This window comes from Marmota flaviventris, chromosome 10, assembly GCF_047511675.1.
Source record: "Marmota flaviventris isolate mMarFla1 chromosome 10, mMarFla1.hap1, whole genome shotgun sequence".
Lineage (NCBI taxonomy): Eukaryota > Metazoa > Chordata > Mammalia > Rodentia > Sciuridae > Marmota > Marmota flaviventris.
The window spans coordinates 19,889,161-19,908,967 of record NC_092507.1 but is presented as its reverse complement, the minus strand read 5'-3'; the positions used below and the strand labels follow the sequence as shown (position 1 = coordinate 19,908,967).

General features: G+C 48.4%; 1 pseudogene; it reads left to right on the top strand.

The window, feature by feature from the left end:
* The first annotated feature begins 2,658 nt into the window (after positions 1-2,658).
* Positions 2,659-19,807, top strand: part of LOC114094126 (protein SET-like) — a 36,664-nt pseudogene continuing 19,515 nt past the window's right edge.

Sequence of the window (19,807 nt, the reverse complement as noted above, 5' to 3'; positions counted from 1 at the left end):
TAACCCAGGGGCAATTTACCACTGAGCCACATTCCCAGCCCTTTTTATTATATATATATATATATATATATATATATATATATATATATATATATATATAGAGAGAGAGAGAGAGAGAGAGAGAGAGAGAGAGAGAGAGGCTCTCACTAAGTTACTTAAAGTCTTGCTAAGTTGCTAAGGCTGGCCTTAACTTGAAATCCTCTTGTCTCAGCCTTCCAAGTCACTGGGATTACAGGCTTGGGCCACCATGCTGATTCAGTGCATGTTATTTTTAATGTAATTTGCAGATATTAGTATGCTTTACTCCTCAATACTTCAGTACAAATAACTGAAGAATAGAATTTTATATTATTTGTTTGCAGTTTTTATTATTATTATTTGCTTTCTTTCTTTTTTCTTGCACTGGGGATTGAACCCAGTTTCTTCTAGAAACTTTATGGTTTTAGTTCTATATTTATTTCTGACACCAACTCCTAAGAATTAGACACTGTTTTTTCCTCTTTAAAGGGGAGAAGAATGAGGGCACACATATGCATGCTCCTAGCAAGTGTTCTGGGAAGAACCCAGGAGGTCAGCCTCAGACTCAAGTCTGTCACACCACCATGTACCACTTCCTCAAAGTGCTGTGGGGCCTTCCTCACAAGGGAAGAGGGTTCTCTGGAGGGAGGAGACCAGATCAAACTACAGTTACATCAAACTAAGTTCTGTCCTTTCCTACTGGAGACACCTGGGTACCAGGGGCTGAAAAAAGAGGGACAAGAGGCCACAAGGAGGGGCTGGGGCTGTGGCTCGGTGGTAGCGTACTTGCCTGGCATGTGTGAGGCACTGAGTTCGATTCTCAGCACCATGTATAAATAAATAAAATAAAGGTCCATCAACAACTTAATAAATAAATAAATTGAATAAAGGTATTTAAAAAAAAAAAAAAGAGGCCACAAGGAAGGACCCAGGGTCACAGGGACTCCAAGTGGGACTGGACTGGTCTGGCTGGCTCCTCTGAGTGTCCCATTTTAACCACCCCCCCCAATCCACGAAGGGGCTTCCGGTTCTGTTGGTCCTCCTAGGGCCATATTTCTCTCCAGCACAACCTATTTTACATTCCTTTTGCCTGTAACCAGCACCAGAGCTAAAGAATTCATGACTCAAACCTTTATTCCTGAAGAATCTGAACCCTTGGGTGCTTTATGCTTGTTTGCCCTTATAGGGTAAAATGGCTTCATTGACTTTCACCACAGGACGTGGAGGAACAAGGATGCTCCCGACCCCACACACCACCCCTGCTCGGCTCTCTCTAGATTACTCCCTGAGTCTGCAATAATGAGCAATATACATATTGATCTCTGCCCCCAGTTCCTGATATAGAGCTCCTAAACCCCTGAACTTCTCTGGATGATAGGAGCATCTTTTGTTCTAAAGAGATGAGTCTGGGTGGGCTCCCGGATGGAGGCTGGGCATCAGAAAGATCAAACCATGATTATTACAAACCTGCAGCTTGCAGCCCCACCCCCGTGCTCTAGGGAGGGGAGAGGAACTGAAGAGAGAGTTAATTATCAATCATGCTGTCAAGAGGAAGCCTCCCTAAAGATCCCTGAACTGTGGAGTCTGGAGAACTCCCAAGATGGCAAACACATCCAGCCCAGCTCCACAGGGCCAGGCTCTCAGGACCCTCCAAGCCGCTCCAGATGAAGTCTCCAGATCACCTCTACCCTCTGTAACGTCCTTTATCAATACGATAAACTGGTGGCCATTAAGTAAGTGTTTCCCTGAGTTCTCTGAGTCATCCTAGCAAATTAATCTAACCCAAGGAGCAGGGAATGGGGACCCCAGTTTATAGTTGGCTGGTCAGAAATAAAAGTGCCTCTGACATGGGAGCAGCCTTGTGGGGCTGAGCCCTTAAACTGTGGGATCTGACACTCCTTGATGGTAGCTGGCATCAGAATTGGATTAAGTTATAGGACAGCCAGCTGAGGTCTGCTGGGTGACACATGAGGAATCCCTGAACCTGGAGTGTCAGAAGCCTTGTGCTGGGTGGTGTGAGGGCTTTTCCTCCTCCCTTCTTTAACACTCAGGGCCAACACCAAAGGGCACTTTATTTTCTGTTTTCTCAATGGTGACAACAGTCTCAGTGTCATTTAGAGGAATCATTATGGTACCTCTTGATGGGGACAGTTCTCCCCTGGACATTAAGTAGGTGCCATTCCTACCTTGTGCCACTGGCTCCCAGACCCATGGATGTTGATTCTGGGAAAAGTGGTGGCACCAGTTGTCCCTGGAGCAGAGCACACACTGAATTCTGCAGTCAGTAGCCTCATGACATGGTGCATTTCCATGTACACTGTGACCAGGCCTGCAGCAGCGTGTCCCACCATGCAGTTGATACCACCTGTTACTGGTGACAAGGCCTGCTCCCTCACATGTTGCAGTATAACATTAGAGAAGCACGCCGAGGCAAGCATATGAAGCAGGGTTTATTTAAAAGGGGATAACATAGACTTCTCCTGGGAGGGAGAAGGGGGTCATAGCTGGTGTCCTGGCATCCCAAGAAGCGGGGAGTTCCACCTTTTTTATATGTCCTAGGCTTCCTTTGCTCTCCTGCTCTCTCCCCCTTGTCTCTCTCCTTCCTGCCTATGTGACTAGGCCCAGGAGATGCTCGGTGGGATGGCCAAAAGGTGAGAAGCAGATGGGCTGGAGGGGCCAAGCAGGAAGGGGGCGTAATTAACAACTCCCTGTAGGGGCCATCCCTGGGACAGGTTACCTTAGCAACAGGTTGGAGCAGAGGCAGGTTATCTTGATGAAGGTGGAGGAAGGGCTCTAAAGGCATTAACATTTCAATCTCTCTCCAATTTTCTGAACTCCCTCAAATTGGCCTCCTTGATCCAACCTGACCTGACTTACCTATCTCTACTGACTGCTAGTCTAATTCTGGCTTCACAGTAAGGTCACCTAGTCTTGGGTAACAGATACAAAGGAAGAGCAGTGAATGTCAGGACACCAGGGGCATGTCTGCATAGTCCTCAGTGGGAGGCACGGCCATGCAGTGCACCCTGCCAAGTTCATGAGCAAAGGTGCAGAGGAAGAGAGGGAGAGCAATGCACGGCTACAATAAAGACCTACTGCAGATGGACAAACTGCTTCCCTGCATGAGGGGAGGCCTTGGTGTAGTCACGCAGGCTCCAGATGCCTGGCTGAGCCTCACAGGCTCAGGTTTGGCCACCAGAGGTGATGGTGGCCAGGGTGGCTTTGGTGGGGCAAGTCCATGCTGTAGAGGTCAAGCAGAGCCTCAGTGCCCACCTCTGTGGTCCCTTTGGTCCTGAGCCCATTAACTGAGGTTTGGACTAGCTGCCGCTTGTGAGAGCCACTCAGCACCCAGGATATCACCACGTACAATTTGTCCTCCTCTTGGGAAGCAGATGGAATTAACAAACTGTGACTATTAAGCAAGTTATACCAGGAGATAAATTATACATATTGCAACAAGGGGAAAGAGAACATGTGACGTTTGCAAAATCCTTAAGGGAATTTGTCCTTGTCCTGGAAAAAAAAAATGCTACCTTGCTGTTTAACATTTCTATTAGAAGATTAAGGCTCTTTGTGTCTCAAATAAGGTAAGAAAGTCATGCTGGACACCCTGATGCTGCCACAAATCAGGTAAGAGTCAGGACCTTGTTACAACCAGTTCTTCACCCAGGAATAAGTCAAGTGTTGCTTAGCATTGTGAAACCAGAACGAGGGGACAGGACCATTCCCATCAATAACTTGGATGTCTTGTTCTAAAGTTTAAGTCTCATTGCAGTTAGGAGGATGTAAGGTGAGGAAAGACCTTTGGAAAGACCTTCTCGAATCTTGTCCAGATCCTAAAAATAGAGGATGGGAAGATGGTGGCACCCACAGGATCACCTGATCATTAAGAGCCTCCTCTAGGGTCCCGGGTTTGCAGCTCAGTGGTAGAGTGCTTGCCTGGCACGTGTTAGGCACTGGGTTTGATCCTCAGCACTGCATAAAAATAAATGAGTAAAATAAAGGTATTGTCCATCTACAACTTAAAAAAAAAAAAAGGAGCCTCCTCTGGAGGGATCCCCTTTGGTGAACAGCCACACGGGACAGGCATTCTCTCACAACCCGGGCCCACACTGTGAGTATAGTCACATAGCGCCTCCCCAGCACCTGTCACCAACCCTCCACTCTCTCTCCTCCAAGGGCTTGCCTCTGGGCAAGACCATCAGCCATTGCCCAGGGCTACCCAGGGCTGCCCAGGACCTGACCTCAGACCACTTCTCTTTTCACAAAAAATGGCCCACACAGTGCAGCCTGGGTGGCCTTCTCCTCGCTCTCGTGGTGCGGACAGGCTGCCAGCACAGCGAGCACCTCAGGCTGGGGCTGCCACTTGCGGGACCATCTGTTCACCGGCTGTGGAGAAGCTCAGCGTTGTCTGAGAAATGACCTCGAAGGCTCATCCTGGGTTGCCTGGCAACTAGCAAGTGAGGACCAGTGGCTCCCTGTCTCTGCAGGGGGCAGCGCCTGAGCTCCACTCCCCTGGGATGGGGGTGTGAGGGTGAGGTGAGATGGAGAGACCCAAGGCCACCTACAGAGCTGACACTTCGGTTCGCACTGCTCAGCATCTGAGCACAAAATATTCAGGTGCGTAGAGCACTCTGAGTTCCAGCCAGCACTAAGTGTTCCCGCTAGCATCCCCTCGCTGTCAGCGGGGCACAGGCCCGAGCTCTCAATCCTTGTTCAGCTGGGCCTACGGACCAGTGTCGAACGTTGGGTAGAGACAGGGGCAGCTGGGAAGCCTGAGAAGGGACTCTGGGGACTAAGCCACCTGCTCAGCAGCTCCCTTGGGCTTCAGGATGCGCCTGCGCTCTGTCCTCACCCATGTGCGTCCTCTTCCCTTGACGACAGCTGCTGCAGGGCACACCTGACTTTGTGGCAAGGTCAGACAGCACTCAGCTCTCATCGCAGGGTCCCCAGGTGCCTTGTCGGGCTTTTGGTCTCCCCTCCCCCCCACAGCCTACCAGCTTACCAGAAAGAAGATGGTGGCTCGCAGCGGGGCTCAGCAATGCACTGAAGCCAGGATCCTGAACCCAGCTCTGTCTCCTGGGGCTTGCCCCAGGCTCCCTAAGGACATTTCAATATGCCCTAGATACTCAGGCCTCAGATGGTTCCAGCAGGCTTTGGAGCGGAGCTGTGTGTGGGGAAGGGTATGGGGCTGGTCACCCTCACCACCCAGGACCCCCAGGAAAAGAGCTGGTCTCTCAGGAGGGGCTGCTCCATGCCTAGCTCAGGGCATGGGTACAGATCACCTGAGGACCTGGGCTCTTGGGACCACAGCCCTCCCAGCCCCCAATACCTCCTGCGTTTGTTTGGCCCAAATGATTAGAAGGGGCTCTTGACTTCCTTGAGACTTGAAAGAGGAAATAAAAATGCAGAGAGTGCCCTTCAACTTGAGTGTGCAACAGAACCCTCTGAGTGGGAACTTATTTAAAAGAGAACTCTTGGGTTCGGGCTGGGGCTTAGTGGCAGAGCAATTGCCTTGCATGTGGGAGGCACTGGTCCTCCTACATGCAAGGCAATTAAAAAATAAAGGTCCATCAGCAACTAAAAAATACTAAAAGAAAAAAAGAGAGAGAGAGAACTGTCTGGGTTTCCTATCTGGAGAATCTAATTCAGCAGAGCTAAGGTGTTACCCTGGAATATCATTTTATTTTATTTTAATCAATTAACTTGTGATACTGGGGATTGAACCCCAGGGCACTCTACCACTGAGCAGTATCCTGTTGAGGGCCACAGCTGAGTCGGGATGACGCATGGCATTTTTGCCAGAAGTAGTGGTTGAGAGGTGACGCCAACGAGCCATTAAGATGATGACTTTTGAGTTCTCGCGGAGTTCCCGTTGAGTTCGGGTTGAGCTCTCATGGGGATTCCTGAAGAGTTCGCGTTGGTTAAAAAAGTTCCTGTGGTGGGAGTTCCAGTTGGTGTGTGTGTTCCTGGAGGAGGCTCGTGGGTGGCGTTCGGGAGAGTTCCCGGGGAGTGTGCTGGTGGAGTTTGGAAATAAAGTTTGTTCCTGCTTGAGTGGCTCGTGATTTGTGCCCAGCCAGACTGCGGCAGTATCCCCAGTCCTTTTTATTTCCTATTTTGAGACAAGTTCTCACTAAATTTCCCAGACTGGTCTCAAACTTGCCATCTTTCTGCCTTGGCCTCCTGAGTAACTGCGATGACAGGTGTGTACCACCAAGCCCAGCTAAAATATGCTTTTTTTTTTTTTGTACTGGAGATTAAACCCAGGGGTGCTTAACCACTGAGCCACATCCCCAGCACCCCCTTTTTTTAACGTTTTATTTTGAGACAGGGTCTCACTAAGTTGCTTAGGGACCTTGAACTTGTGATCCTCCTGTCTCAGCCTCCCTAGTTGCTGAGATTACAGGTATGTGTCACTGCATAGAATATGCATTTTAAACAAGCTTCCTACCACATAATTCTGATTCAGGTAATTTGTCATCTACAGTCTGAGAAATCTGGGAGTAATACTTCAGGGTTAGGCAAGTCTGGATCCAGATCCAAGGACTACTCCTATATCAATCTGAATTTGTTTCAGCCCTGAATGATGGATACCTGAAATAGCAGGGGCATAAGCAATACAGAAATTTATTTCTCTCATTTAAATGTCTAGGAATACAGTTCAGGGTAATAATACCCCACTCTTTAGGGAACCAGACTTTTTTTGTCTTGTTGTGCTCAAATCACATTCCACATTTACCTCATGGTCCAAAACAGCTGCTCCAGTTCCAAACATCATGCCTTCATTTCATCCCAGAGGAAAGAGAAAAGGACAGGAGAGAAATTCCTGGAAGTTGTATTTACCACACTTCTTTATATTCCATTTGCCAGAACTTAATGATTTCAGCTAGATCTATTGCAAGGGAGGTGTGAAAATGTAGTTTATCTGTTTGTAAATGGTGATTTAAGGCACAGAAAGTGTTCAAAGTAGCTGAGAGAGAGAAGTGATGCAAGCTAAAGATTAAAATCAGCTAATATCAATCATACACTTAACTAAATGCCAGTTATTGTTCCAAGCCCTTTCTGTGTAACTATGAATTTAATTCTTCTAACACTCCTGTAAGGTAGGTTTTACTATTCCAGAATAGGGATGTGCACACCTCTAAACCACACCGATGGAAAGATTAGCTTTGCCTAGTTACTCCCTGAATAACTCAAGAGTGAGTTCTTTGCTGACAAAAGGGAACAGGAAGACAGGTGTGGTGACACGTGCCTGTAAACTCAGTGGCTAGGGAGGCTGAGGCAGGAGGAGCATGAGTTCAAAGCCAGCCTCAGCAACTTAACGAGGCCCTAATCAATTTAGGAAAACCCTGTCTCTAAATAAAATACAAAACAGGGCTGGGGATGTGGCTCAGTGGTCGAGAGCCCCTGAGTTCAATCCCCGGTACCAAAAAAAAAAAAAAAAAAAGGATAGTAAAACCACACTTAGTTCAAACCAGACATTGTTCACCCCAGACCTGGGGATTTTGCCCTCAACACCTTGACAGAGTCAGACCCTGCCAGCCTGTAGGAAGAGGTTCATGTTGCCCTGATGTCTGTAAACCAGGTGTCAGCAAGGGTACCCTGTGGCCATTCGAAGCCCTTCTGTGCTTGTTCTCAGAGCACTTCTAGTTCTGGCTTCTTGCTTCTGCTAAATTCTTACGTCGGCGGGTGTTTGGGACCTGGAGGTACAGTTGCTGGGCTCTGACGCTTCCAGTAGGTCTGTGGTTAACACGGTGCCAGGCACAAAGTGGACGCTCAGTAGATGCTTGTTGAATGGTGATGATAACCATCATTGAGCAAGTGCTATCATTTGCCCAACCCTGTGCTAAGAGCTCTACAGAGATAATGCCATTTGGCCCTGACAACTGCCACATTTTCATTTTACCATTAATAAAACAGACTCACAAAACCCCGGGATTTGCTAAAGGGGCGAGGGGCAGAACCGGGCTTCGAACCACAATGCTCAGGCGTCTCCAGCCCTCAATGGCTGTCCCCGCCCTCCCCACACGCATGCGCAGCGCAGAAGCCTGTCCGGGTTGTATGGGCTGACACCACAAACAGAACAAGTCTTGTCTGGGTTTCCGAGGATTCAAGCCACTGCCAGAAATGCATGTTCAGAGCCTTCGAGCTCCTGCCCCAGGCTTCCTAACACTCCTCGCTCCCAGCAGCTGTGTAGTGCAGAACCGAGGCCGTCTCCACGTGGCAGAAGGAGGCGCTCACGCCTTTGGACCAGCTGGGGATTAGGCACAATTTCCAAAAAAGCAGCATAGTGCCCGACAGAGAGACTGGACTGCAGCCTGCCACTGCAGCGGTGTGGCCTTGGCCCGTCTAGCGGGGATTCAAGTTCACAGAGGTCAATACGAGCTCTTGGAAAGTGGCCAGTGCCCCACCAGCACTCCAGCGCCAGCTCTTGATATGAGCTTGGAGCTACCATAGCACCGCAGGAGCCAACCACCCAGGAGGGGGCTGCGTGGGCCCCTCCTCTTTCTTATAAATAATAAAATTGGCTTTTATACAGCAAGTGACACGTGGTCAGCTATAGAAAATATAAAAATTTAGATTAAAAAAATCACCTAAGACTGGGAGTGTAGTTCAGTAGTGAGCACTTGTCTAATGCACAAGTCCCTGAGTTTCATTCTCTCTTTTTTTTTTAAAGAGAGAGAGAATTTTTAATATTTATTTTTTAGTTATCTGTGGACACAACATCTTTGTTTGTATGTGGTGCTGAGGATCGAACCCGGGCCACATGCATGCCAGGCGAGTGCGCTACCGTTTGAGCCACATCCCCAGCCCATTGAGTTTCATTCTCAACACCAAAAAGAAGAAGAAAAAATGCCAAAAGAAATCACCTAGCTGGATGTTCACACCTATAGTCCCAGCTACTCAGGAGGCTGAGGCAGGAGGATCACTTGAACCCAAGAGTCCAAGGCCAGCCTGAGCAGCACAGCAAGCCTGATTTCAAAATTAATAATAGAAAAAAAATTATTATTCAGTTTTTAAATAAATCACCCACAATTCCAGTTTCCAAATATGATCTTTCTAGTCTCTATTTAATGGTATCATAAACCATTTATGATTTGGCACTATTTGTTTCTTTCCTAGAGAACCACTGGCATTTGTTGTTCCCTCACCCCATCAGCATCTGCCATGGAGTCACTCTGGTCCCTGTCACCAGGGCTCTGAGTTTGCTAAGACGTAGATGACTCAGAAACCAGGAAAAGAGGCTGAAGAAGAGGCTTCACAAGTGCACTGGGCTTATCCGTAACCCTATAAACAAAAGCATTTCCTAAACATTTAAAAGGAGATTCAGAGCCACCTGCTGTCCAAAACCTTTCAACAGCTTCCTGTTATGATTAGCAAAAGGCTGAGTTCTCTAACCAGCCTGCCATGCCCACGTAGCTCAGACCCAAGTCCTGGCCTCTAAACACTCTAAGACTTTGGTCATGGTAAATTATGGAGATTGGCCTCAAACTTGCAATCCTCCTGCATCAGACTCCTGAGTAGCTGCGATGACAAGTGTGTGCCACTGAATCCAACAAGCTGTATGACTCTGGACATGTTATTCAAAACCTGTCTGTGTCTGTTTCCTCATCTGTCTAATGTGCAAGGCCCTGAGTTTCATTCTCAGACCTACCTTCCAGAACTGTTACAAGGGTAAAATACACTGTGAGGTGCTTATAACTGGGCCTGACCTGGGAAAAGGCCTTGAAAAATAATAGCCTCTCTTACTATTAGTATTTTGTCCCATTTATCTCCTTGTTCTCTACCCTAGGACACATATCCCAGCAGCCTGATTATAGAGCCCTCACTTCTAAGCCCTCTGCCATGTGACCTGTGACAGCATCCAAAGGCAGAGGACGGGGCAGAGCTTCTCCTCAAAAGTCTTTCTTGTTATGAGGGGTGGGAATCTTTTTAGAACCTCCTTCTGTCTCATGGACCAGAACAGGTTCAAGACCCACTAGTCTCTCTCACATGAATAATTGGCAGAGATAATGGGAACACCTTAGTTACACAACACCTGAACAAAATCAGGCTTCAGTTAGCATAGACAAGTGGTGCATAGACTGCAGGTGCATCAGAATCGCCTGAGGGTTTGATAAAACACAGACTTGTGGGCTCCACCCTGAAGCTCAATTGAACAGGTCTGAGGGGGGTCTTGCATTCCTCACAAGTGTCTAGCTGCTGCTGATGCTGCTGGTCCAGGGACCACACTTTGAGAATCAGGGCATGGAAAGGGGCCAAAGCTGTAACCCAGGCTACAGCTGTAGGCTCCACCCCTAGAGAATGGAATAAGGGGGGTGCCAATCCCAGCACATGGCCACTGAGGTCTCCACCAGCTCTCAGGGCTTGTATTCTCAGGATTGTGTTCCTGCATCTGCTGCATTCTGGAAGCTGCTGCCTTTATTTCTGCCCTGGAGTTGACCCAAATGCAGATTGAGAACTGGAGAATATTTCTCCCTGATCCCAGAGAAACCACAGGTGCAAGACTACAGGGTGAGGTGTAGTGTGAGCTGTGGCCATGAGCAGGATTTTACTCAAAACACAGCACACAAGAGAAAAGAGCAGAAGGCACATCCCTGCTCTTAACAGCCCTGAGGCCACCCCACAGCAGGCTCATGTGCCCTCCTGTCCTTTCTTTCCCAGGGCTCCCTCCTCCTCTCTGCCCTGAGCAACCTGAGCAGCTTCAGCTCCCTCGGCCCCTCCTCTGCCTGTGGCCAAACATTCTGGCAGAGGGAGCAGGGCAGGAGAGTTGTGGGATTGCTCCTGTTGAGGACACTGGGCAAGAGGAGCTCCTGATGTGAGCAAAGCCCAGCACAAGAGGTTTGGGAGTGCCTGGGGCCAGCACCTGAGGGTGAGGGCATTGGTGGGGGCTGACTGGGCCTCAGGCTGGAGCGATCCAGGTCCTGAGCATAGAAAGCGTTAATAGCATCTGCAAAAGAAGACAGAGTTTCCTCCCAGTCTCTTCAGCTCCTCAGAACCTCATCCCAGGCTGGTAGAAGGAATCACTGAGTCTTCTGAGCCTCTGGGGTAGACAGCCTGCTGGCCAGGCGAGGTAACCCCTCTAAGAGTCCAAAGGCACCAGTTTTGAGGACAGGAATTCTAAACTCAAGGAGGACAATGCATTTCTAGTGCCATGAGATTTATCTTCTCTGGTTCTGCAAAAGTGAGTGTGTCCTTCTCTGTGACCCTCCTAGGGACTATGAGGGCTAGACTGGCCCCATGGAGGGAGGGCCCCTTTAACTGCCTCTTATTCTGAAATTTGAATTTCCAGTGCTCCTAGAGGATTCCAGACAGTTGTTATTCACAACCACAGCTTCCTCCTAAGGAGAGTTGATCCTGCTTCGTTAAATAAAAGGCCCTTTTGTTCTAAGGCCCTGTAGGTTTTGGCCTGGCAAAGGCAGCCTGGCAGCCTGAGTTTAGAATGGGCGGGAGGGCTGGCGAGAGCTCAACTGCTGGCATCACACGTGAGAGCTGCAAGACCCCAGGGCATGGAGATGGCCTGCAGAGGCTGAAGGGAGGAGGGAAAGGAGAAGAGCAGCCGGCAGATGGGAGCCCGAGGCTCTGCAGGGGCGGGTGCAGGCTGAATGAGGAACCAGGTTTAAGGACACGGATGTCCCAGTACATCCTTCACCTGTGTGCTGGGCACCTTCCTAAGACCTACAAATCTCCAGTGAAATTCTGAGAGAAGAAATGGCTACATCCTACATGCGCAATAATGGGAACAGCTGCTAGAATTCAAGCAAAGCAGAAAACCAGAGTCACACAATTGGAAGCCTAAGAAATTGCAGAAGTCTCATGGAGAGTGAGGAATGGGATCTGAGCCAACCTTATTTTAATCCCAGTGGGCTGGCGACTCTGGCTAACCCTGGCTTCCACCATGGGGGAATACATTTGCTTCCTTGATTTAAAAAAAAAAAAAAAAAAAAAAAAGCCCATTTTGATCAGGTGAGAGGGCAACGCACCTACCTGGCTTGGGGTGGGGTTTCAATGACTGGTCAAAGATTTGCTCCTCCCCCTCTACCAGTGATTGGGTGAGAGGTAGACATGTGACTTGTTCTGGCCAATGAAACAGAAGCGGGCATCTGCTGGGGCTTCTGGGAAGGATTTTTCTCTCTAATAAAAGGAGAGGTGCTTTAGGATGAGCCCTGGGCTTCCCTTCCTAGGGTGCTACCCATGACTATACAGCAGAGCAGTGCAAAGAGAGGGCTCCATAACAAACCCGGCTAAAAAGCCGCCCTGCTCTGCTGGACTGTGTTGTCTTATGCAGGTTACCTGACCTTTCTGTACTTCGTTTTCTTTATCTGAAAAATGAAAATAATAATTGTATCCTATTCATGGGGTTGCCGTGCAGATCGAATGATCTAAAATGGTTAGATGGTTCTGGCACATGGTATGCACTTGACAAAGAACAGCCGTTACTAGAATTTCGTTATCCCTGGGCACGATGGTGGGAGTCCCTGAAGCCCTCTTTGAGTCAGGAAGGAGGACTTCACACCGAATGGGAGGGCAGAAAGAAGAAAGGGAACTATTGATTTTAAAGACGGTCTACCTCAAGACCTCTGAAGATAAAGCTCTCAACTGTGTGGGGAGGTGGGTCGTAATAGGGATTGAGCCCAAGGGCGCTTTATCACTCAGCCGTAACCCCAGCCCTTTCTATTTTTCATTTTGAGACAGGTTCTAAGTTGCTGAGGCTGTCCCCTGAACTTGTGATCCTGCCTCAGCCTCCAGAGTCACTGGCATTACAGGTGTGTACCACCATACCCAGATGGTACTATACTTTTGTAAAATTGGGAATGTAGTAGGTATGTTTACACCAATATCACTACAAACACCTACATAATGCCACATGCTGCAACATTGTAATGGGTATGAAGTCACTAGGCTATAGGAATTTTTCAATTCCAATTTAATCTTATGGGGCCACCATCATAAATGCAGTCCATTGGGCTGGGGATAGAGCTCAGCTGGTAGAGTGCTTGCCTCCCATGCACAAGGCCCTAGATTCAATCCCCATCACCAATAATAATAATAATAATAATAATAATTGCAGTCCATTATTGCCTAAAATGTCATGACAATATATAGTCTCTCCTTTTAATAAAAGAACTGCTGGTCAGGCTCAGGAGCATATGTTATAATCCCAGCTACTCAGGAGTCTGAGGCAGGAGGATCACAAATTAGGGGCCAGCCTTGGCAATTCAGCAAGACCCTGTCTTAAAATTTAAAGGGCTAGGGAGGTAGCTCAGTGGTAGAGCACCCCAGGCCCCAATTCCCAACAATACGCGCGGACATACATGCAAACTGCTATAAATTAGCTGGATATGTGACTACATTTCCCAGTCATTTTGAAACTAGGTGAAGTCGTGTGCCCACATTTTAGCAAAGAACGTGAATAGAAGTAATGTTGCCACCCTGGGGCTCTGCCCTTAAAAGGTTCTGCATGTCCTGACCTCACTCTCCTTTCTTCATGCTGGCAGAAAGATAACGAGCTGGAGCACTCACCTTGGATCCAGAGGAGAGCCATTTTGAGTGTGGGCTCTTCTCCTGACCCACCCACCATGACCTCCTACATACAAGAAATAAAACAATTTTGTCTAAGCCGCTATATTTTTGGATTGCTTCATTACAACAATTTATTAATGGCTTATTTGAGGTTTGCTATGCTTTGGGTGAGTGTTCCCCAAAGGTCCTTGTGTTAAAGGCTTGGTCCCCATGGTGGCACTATTGGGACAGGTAGAATGTTTAGGAGGCGAGGCCTAGTGGGAGGTCCTTAGGTCAGTGAGGGCTCGCCCCCAGCAGGATTGCTGTACTCCAGCCCTGTCCTCTCTCTCTTCTGCCTCCAGGCTCAAGATGTAAGCAGTTTGTTTTGTATTTTTTGTTTGTTTGATTTTTGGTACTGGGAATTGAACCCAGGTGTGCTCTATCTCTAACCCACATCCCAGACCTTTTTCAATTTTTTTTGAGACAGAATCTCCCTAAGTTGCTGAGGCTGCCCTCAGCCTCCTGAGTTGTTGGCATTACAGGCGTGTGCCATTGTGCCTGGCTGATGTAAGCAGTTTTGGTTCTACCATGTGCTCCTGAGTTGATGCGTCACCCTGCCTGGGGCCCAAAGCAATGGCGTCACCTGATCATGAACTGGAACCTCCAGAACTGTAAGCCAAAATAAACCTTTTCTCTTTATTAGTGAATTGCCTCAGGTAGTTCAGATGGAAATGGAAGCTAATACAAAGCTGCAGAATATCAGGCAGGAATAATGACACAGAAATTCTGCTCTGTGATTATCACTGTGACCCTATATCAGCTGGATGCATAATAAACCACACCAAATTTAGGGTGGAAAACAGCAATGATTTAGTATTTCTCATGATTCTCTAGGTCAACTGTATTCTTCTACTGACTTTTCCACGGCTTCTTTGTGTGGCTGCATTCAGCTGAGGAGTGAATGGCGGTGGGCTGTGTTCGCTGGGTCGGTGGGAGCTGGTGGAGCTCCCTCTCCACGTTCACTTTCATCCCCAAGGAAGTAGTCCAGGCTAGATTTCCACACAGTGGTTCCAAGAAAGCAAGCCCCAAGCAGGAGCATCTGCCAGCCGCTGTCCTGTGGTAACTGATATCTCACTGGTCAAAGTCACATGGCCAAACCCAGAGTCAACGTGGGAGGGGCCTACAGAAGGGCTGGATACCAGGGGGCTTGATTCATGGGGCCATTTGAGTAACAATCAACCTCACCCTATTACACACCATGAATTTTGGAAGCTCATTAAGGATAATTAGAAATCCCAGTGCAATGCTCATTAGGCCCATCTGCACCGGGACTAATAACCCCTTGGATTAGGAGCAGATGAAATTCATTCCCTTATTTGGTATTCATCACCTAGCTACAAAAAAGAAGTTTGGAGTTGTTTATGTAAATACAAGAGTTTTCAATGATAAAATTAAAAATAGGTGTTGAAGAGAATCAAAACAGAAAGAAAATGAAGGTAGGGAAAAAAGAAAAGATGGTTTCAGGAGGAGAGTTAGACCAAAACATGTGTGTCCAGGGGAGAGGACCATCTCCTGCTGGGAGAGGGCCATAGGGTCAATGGAGAGTGCTGGGATAAGGCTAGGGAGATGGTCAGGGGATGGTGAAGGGGATGGGGAGCCAGGACGTGGCCTCCCAGAGAGATATGGTGCCTTGTGGAACTGAGATGAGACCACCTCTCAAGCACTTTCAGATTGTGGTCTTTGCTGTCCATTAGGTTCACCCAGGGAGCAGGCTTCAATACAGATTCCCAGGCCTGGTCCCTAGAACTGACCCCTAGATTCTGTGTTAACATACCTCCTGGGTGGTTCCAAAGCAGGTGGTCTTTGAACTACCTTTTATTTATTTATTTGTTGGTATAGCAAGTTAAGTGCCCTTGGAGAGCGTAGCAAGACTATGCTCTCCAAGGGCACTTAACCACTAAGCCATATCTCAGCCCTTTTAAAAAATATCTTATTGGGCTGGGGATGTGGCTCAAGTGGTAGCGCGCTTGCCTGGCATGCGTGCGGCCCGGGTTCGATCCTCAGCACCACATACAAAGATGTTGTGTCCGCTGAAAACTAAAAAATAAACATTAAAATTAAAAAATATATATATCTTATTTAGAGACAGGGTCTCACTGAGTTGCTTAGGGCCTTGCTAAATTGCTGAAGCTGGCTTTGAACTCTGATCCTCCTGCCTCAGCCTCTTGAGCGGCTGGGATTACAGGTGTGTGCCACCTCACCAGGCTTGAACTACATTTTAAATGACTTTGAAATCCCTAAATGAGTGCCACAATCTGGGAAGGATGTCCACAAAGAAAGAATAAGTGAGGAAAGACTCTTGAACTGAGTGACTCTCAAAGTCCCAGGAAGATTCTAGAAAGAGATAGGGACAAATGTTTGGGGGTTTTTTTGTTGTTGTTGTTTGTTTTGTTTTGGGTTTTGTTGTTGTTGTTTGTTTTTGTACTATGGATTGAGGCCTTGGGGCCCTTTATCACTGAGCTACATCCCCAACCCTTTTTATCTTTTGAGACAGGGTTTTGTTAAATTGCCAAGGCTGTCCTTGAACTTGCAATCTCTCTGCCTCAGTCGCTGGGATTACAGACGTGCGTCATTGTGTTAAGCAAGACTATGCTCTCCAAGTGCCCTGATCTCTGATACCCTGTGGTACACAGAACAACCCTCTTCCTCCCTGAATCTCAGCAATATTTCCTGCCCTAGGACCGGCCCCAGCCCCAGACACCATCATTGCTGTAGTTCCACCCCTTCCTTGGCCAGTGCTGATTGGACCAGTGTCGGGCACTGGACTCAGCAGGGCCAATCACATTCTGCCAGGAAATTGGAGCGCAGACAGGGGTCTTTAGTGACACATCCAACTGTGCTGCACAGGGAGAGCCCAGGAACCCCAGCTGTTCAGAGCCACACTCTGCCCTGGTCCCTGCCCTTCCTGCCTGTTGACTCTTCAGCTTCCCTGCGACACCCTCTGGCATCCTTCCACTAAATCCGTTTTTAGCTGAGTTGGCTTCTGTCACTGCTTCCAAAAGAACCTTCACTGCAGCAAGCTTGCAGAGATGGGAACAGAGTTAGTGGGTCCCTGGTGTCTCACACTGGGCTTTACTTCCTTCATCTCCTCTCAGGCTCTTAAGATTCCCGCAGGTGAGAGGCAGGCTCCCCCCTCCTCCTCTGGAGATGTCCTGACTATGCAGAAGGCCACCGCTCCACCTCTCTTCTGCAGTCATTGCTGAGGCCAGAGACTGGCTGGATGCCACCCTCAGGCCTCACCACTTCCCTGGCCCTTCTCTGCACTCACACTCAAGAGTCCTGCCGCCTCCCTGGCCCTTCCCAGGGGTCTGACAAGTGGCCCCGCAGCTCCACTGGCAGGGGGCTCTAGAGTGACCACACCTCCCTCCTCAGCTGGCCCAGGGGATGGAAGTGGCAGGTGGGGTCCTGATAGCCATCATGATGTGAGGTCTGTGCTGGGACATCAGAAGAGTAGAGGGCAGGGAGTGGCCTGGGGTCCCCACAGGATGCATCTGTTCCACTGGGACTGGGAAGGATTTCCCTGGCTCCTTCACCCTTCCGGATGTTGGACTGTGGGACATGGGGAAGAAAACCTTCCTCCTGTCATGGGAGGTGAGAGTGGAAGGATGAGGGTCTCCGAACCCCACCCCACCCCCAACAGCGTTCACCACAGTGCTATTGTCAAGATGCTCAGGAGAGAAAAGAGCGCATCCTGGAGTTGGGGGAAAGGCCCCTGGTCTCTGAGCACCTTGGACCTGCAGGCAGGGAGGTGCAGTGAGCTAAAAAGCACACAAAAAACTAGGAGGCAGGCAGATGAAGAAGGATCATGAAACCGGAGAGCCTACTTTTCCATGAGGGAATGGCGGTCCGTCTAGGAGCCTCCTTTCTTCCCAGGGAAGCACACAGCCGACCTAGCACTCCTGAAGGATGCCTTGAGCTGGTTGTGGTGGCACAAGATGGTAATCCCAGCTACTCTGGGGGCAGGAGGATCACAAGTTTGAGGACAGCCTGGGAAACTTAGTGAGACCCTATGTCAAACAAACAAACAAAACCCCACAACTTTAAAATGATGAGGATGTAGCTCGTCAGTTGAAAGATAGCTTGCACCATGGCCTGGCTTCTTTTTTTCTACCAAATAGGACATCCCTGCATCATTTCTTCCCTGGGTGTTTTGCAAAAACAATATCCTATTTCCTGAAATACGTGCTCTGAGAAACTGCTGGAATTTCTGGTTTTGAGGAAGGCTGGACCCTGCAGTGATCTAGAGGAGATTTTCTAGTTTTGCCCTTTTCCAGGAAAAAACTAACCAAGACGCCTTCTTTGAATTGTTAGACACACTGGAGTCCTCAGGCCTACCCAGGAGAAGAAAAGGTGAACTTCTCACCATCAGTAGGATAGGCACTCAGGAGTCCTAGTATTTCGAATACCAGAAGGGTTCTGAACTTATTTTAGCTCTCAAAAAGATGGAGCAGGATGCAGCGGGAGAGAACATGGAAGTCAGCAGCTTTTTTTCCCAGTGGTTTGGGCTCCTTCCCTCAGGTTCCAAAATGGCTTCCCCTCCTCTTCTCCCCAATGTAGAAGAAGCTGGGAGGCCAGGCATGACGGCAGTTGGGGCCTGAAGTCCACTGAGGCAAGTCTGGGCCACACAGCCTTATCTCACCACGCTCTCTGTGACCACTTTCTGGAGATGACAGTCTAGCACGTCATCCTCAAGTGTCTTATTATCTTTTTTCTAGGGCACCAACTACCCCAAACTGTGTAGCCTAAAACAATACGCATATATTCTCCCACCCAGCTTCTGTGGAGCAGGAATCCAGGAGCAGCTTAGCTGGTGGTTCAGGGTCTCTCGTGAAGGCACAGTTGTCATTTGGGATTACCATCATCTAAGGCTTCACTGGGGCTGCCTCTAAGGCAGATCACTGCCATGGTGTGTTGGTCCTGGCCTATGCTTCCTCACCTTGCATGTGTCTCCATAGAGCTTGTATGTGCTCACAGCATAGTGGCTGGTTCCCCCTAAAGGTGATCTAAGATAGGTTGAAACAGCTATATCTTTTCTGACCTAGCCTTGAGATTCATGTACTGGGGCTGGGATTGTGGCTCAGCGGTAAAGCGCTCACCTAGCACTGGTGGGACCCGGGTTCGATCCTCAGCACCACATAAAAATAAAGGCATTGTGTTGTGTCCATCTACACCTAAAAAACAAATATTAAAAAAAAAAAGAAAAGAAATTTGTGTACCTTCATTCCTGCTGCTCCTTATTGGTCACCCAGGTCAGTCCTATTAATACTAGCATTAATATTATTTTTTGTGGGTGCTGGGAATCAGACCCAGGGCCTTGCACATGCCAGGCAAAGTCCCTACCACTGAGCCACAACCCAGTCCAGGTCAACACTATCTAATGTTCAGGAGACCACACAGGGGTGTGACTATCAGGAGGTAGGGATGGCTGGAGCCACCTTGGAATCTGGCTACCACACTAGCTTTCAGGTAAATCTCCAGAAATATGAACTTCATACCCTGCAGTTTCCCCACCTCCTAGAACTATTCAAGTGATCTTAATAAGCATCACTTCCATGCCATAAATGGACTTTCTAAAGAGGAATGAGGATGACACCCAATGCAGAACCCATCAATCTCCCAGTGGCTTACTTCCCCCTTTGCCCCTTGCTGATCTGTACTTCCTGTGTCTCAGCAGAGAATTTCAACTGCACCACAAAGCTGTCTTCCTAGGTGCCACAGCTGTTCCAACAACAGCCTTTGTTGACTTGTTATGGTTTCCTCAGGACACTGCATGCCTATAATCCAAGCAACTTGGGAGGCTGAGGTGGGAGGATAACAAGTTCAAGCTCAGCCCGGGCAACATAGCAAGACCCTGTCTCAAAATTAAAAAAAAAAAAAAGAACTGGAGATGAAGTTCAATGGCAGAGCACCCCTGAGTTCAATCTCCAGAAATACACACACAGTAAAGCCCTTCATTCAACCTCAGATAAGGTGAGTTTCAGGCGGGTTTCTCCCAGTGGCTTGGGAGGCTGAGGCAGAAGGATCACCAGTTCAAAGTCAGCCTGAGCAACTTAGAGAGACCCTGACTCTAAATAAAATATAAAAAAGGGCTGGGGATATAGCTCAGTCCTTAAGTGTCCCTGGGTTCAATCCCCAGTACCAAATAATAATAATAATAATAATAATAATAAAGATGAGGTAAGTTTCCAGGGGTTGTGGACACATAGGAGTAGGCTGGGTGGGCCAG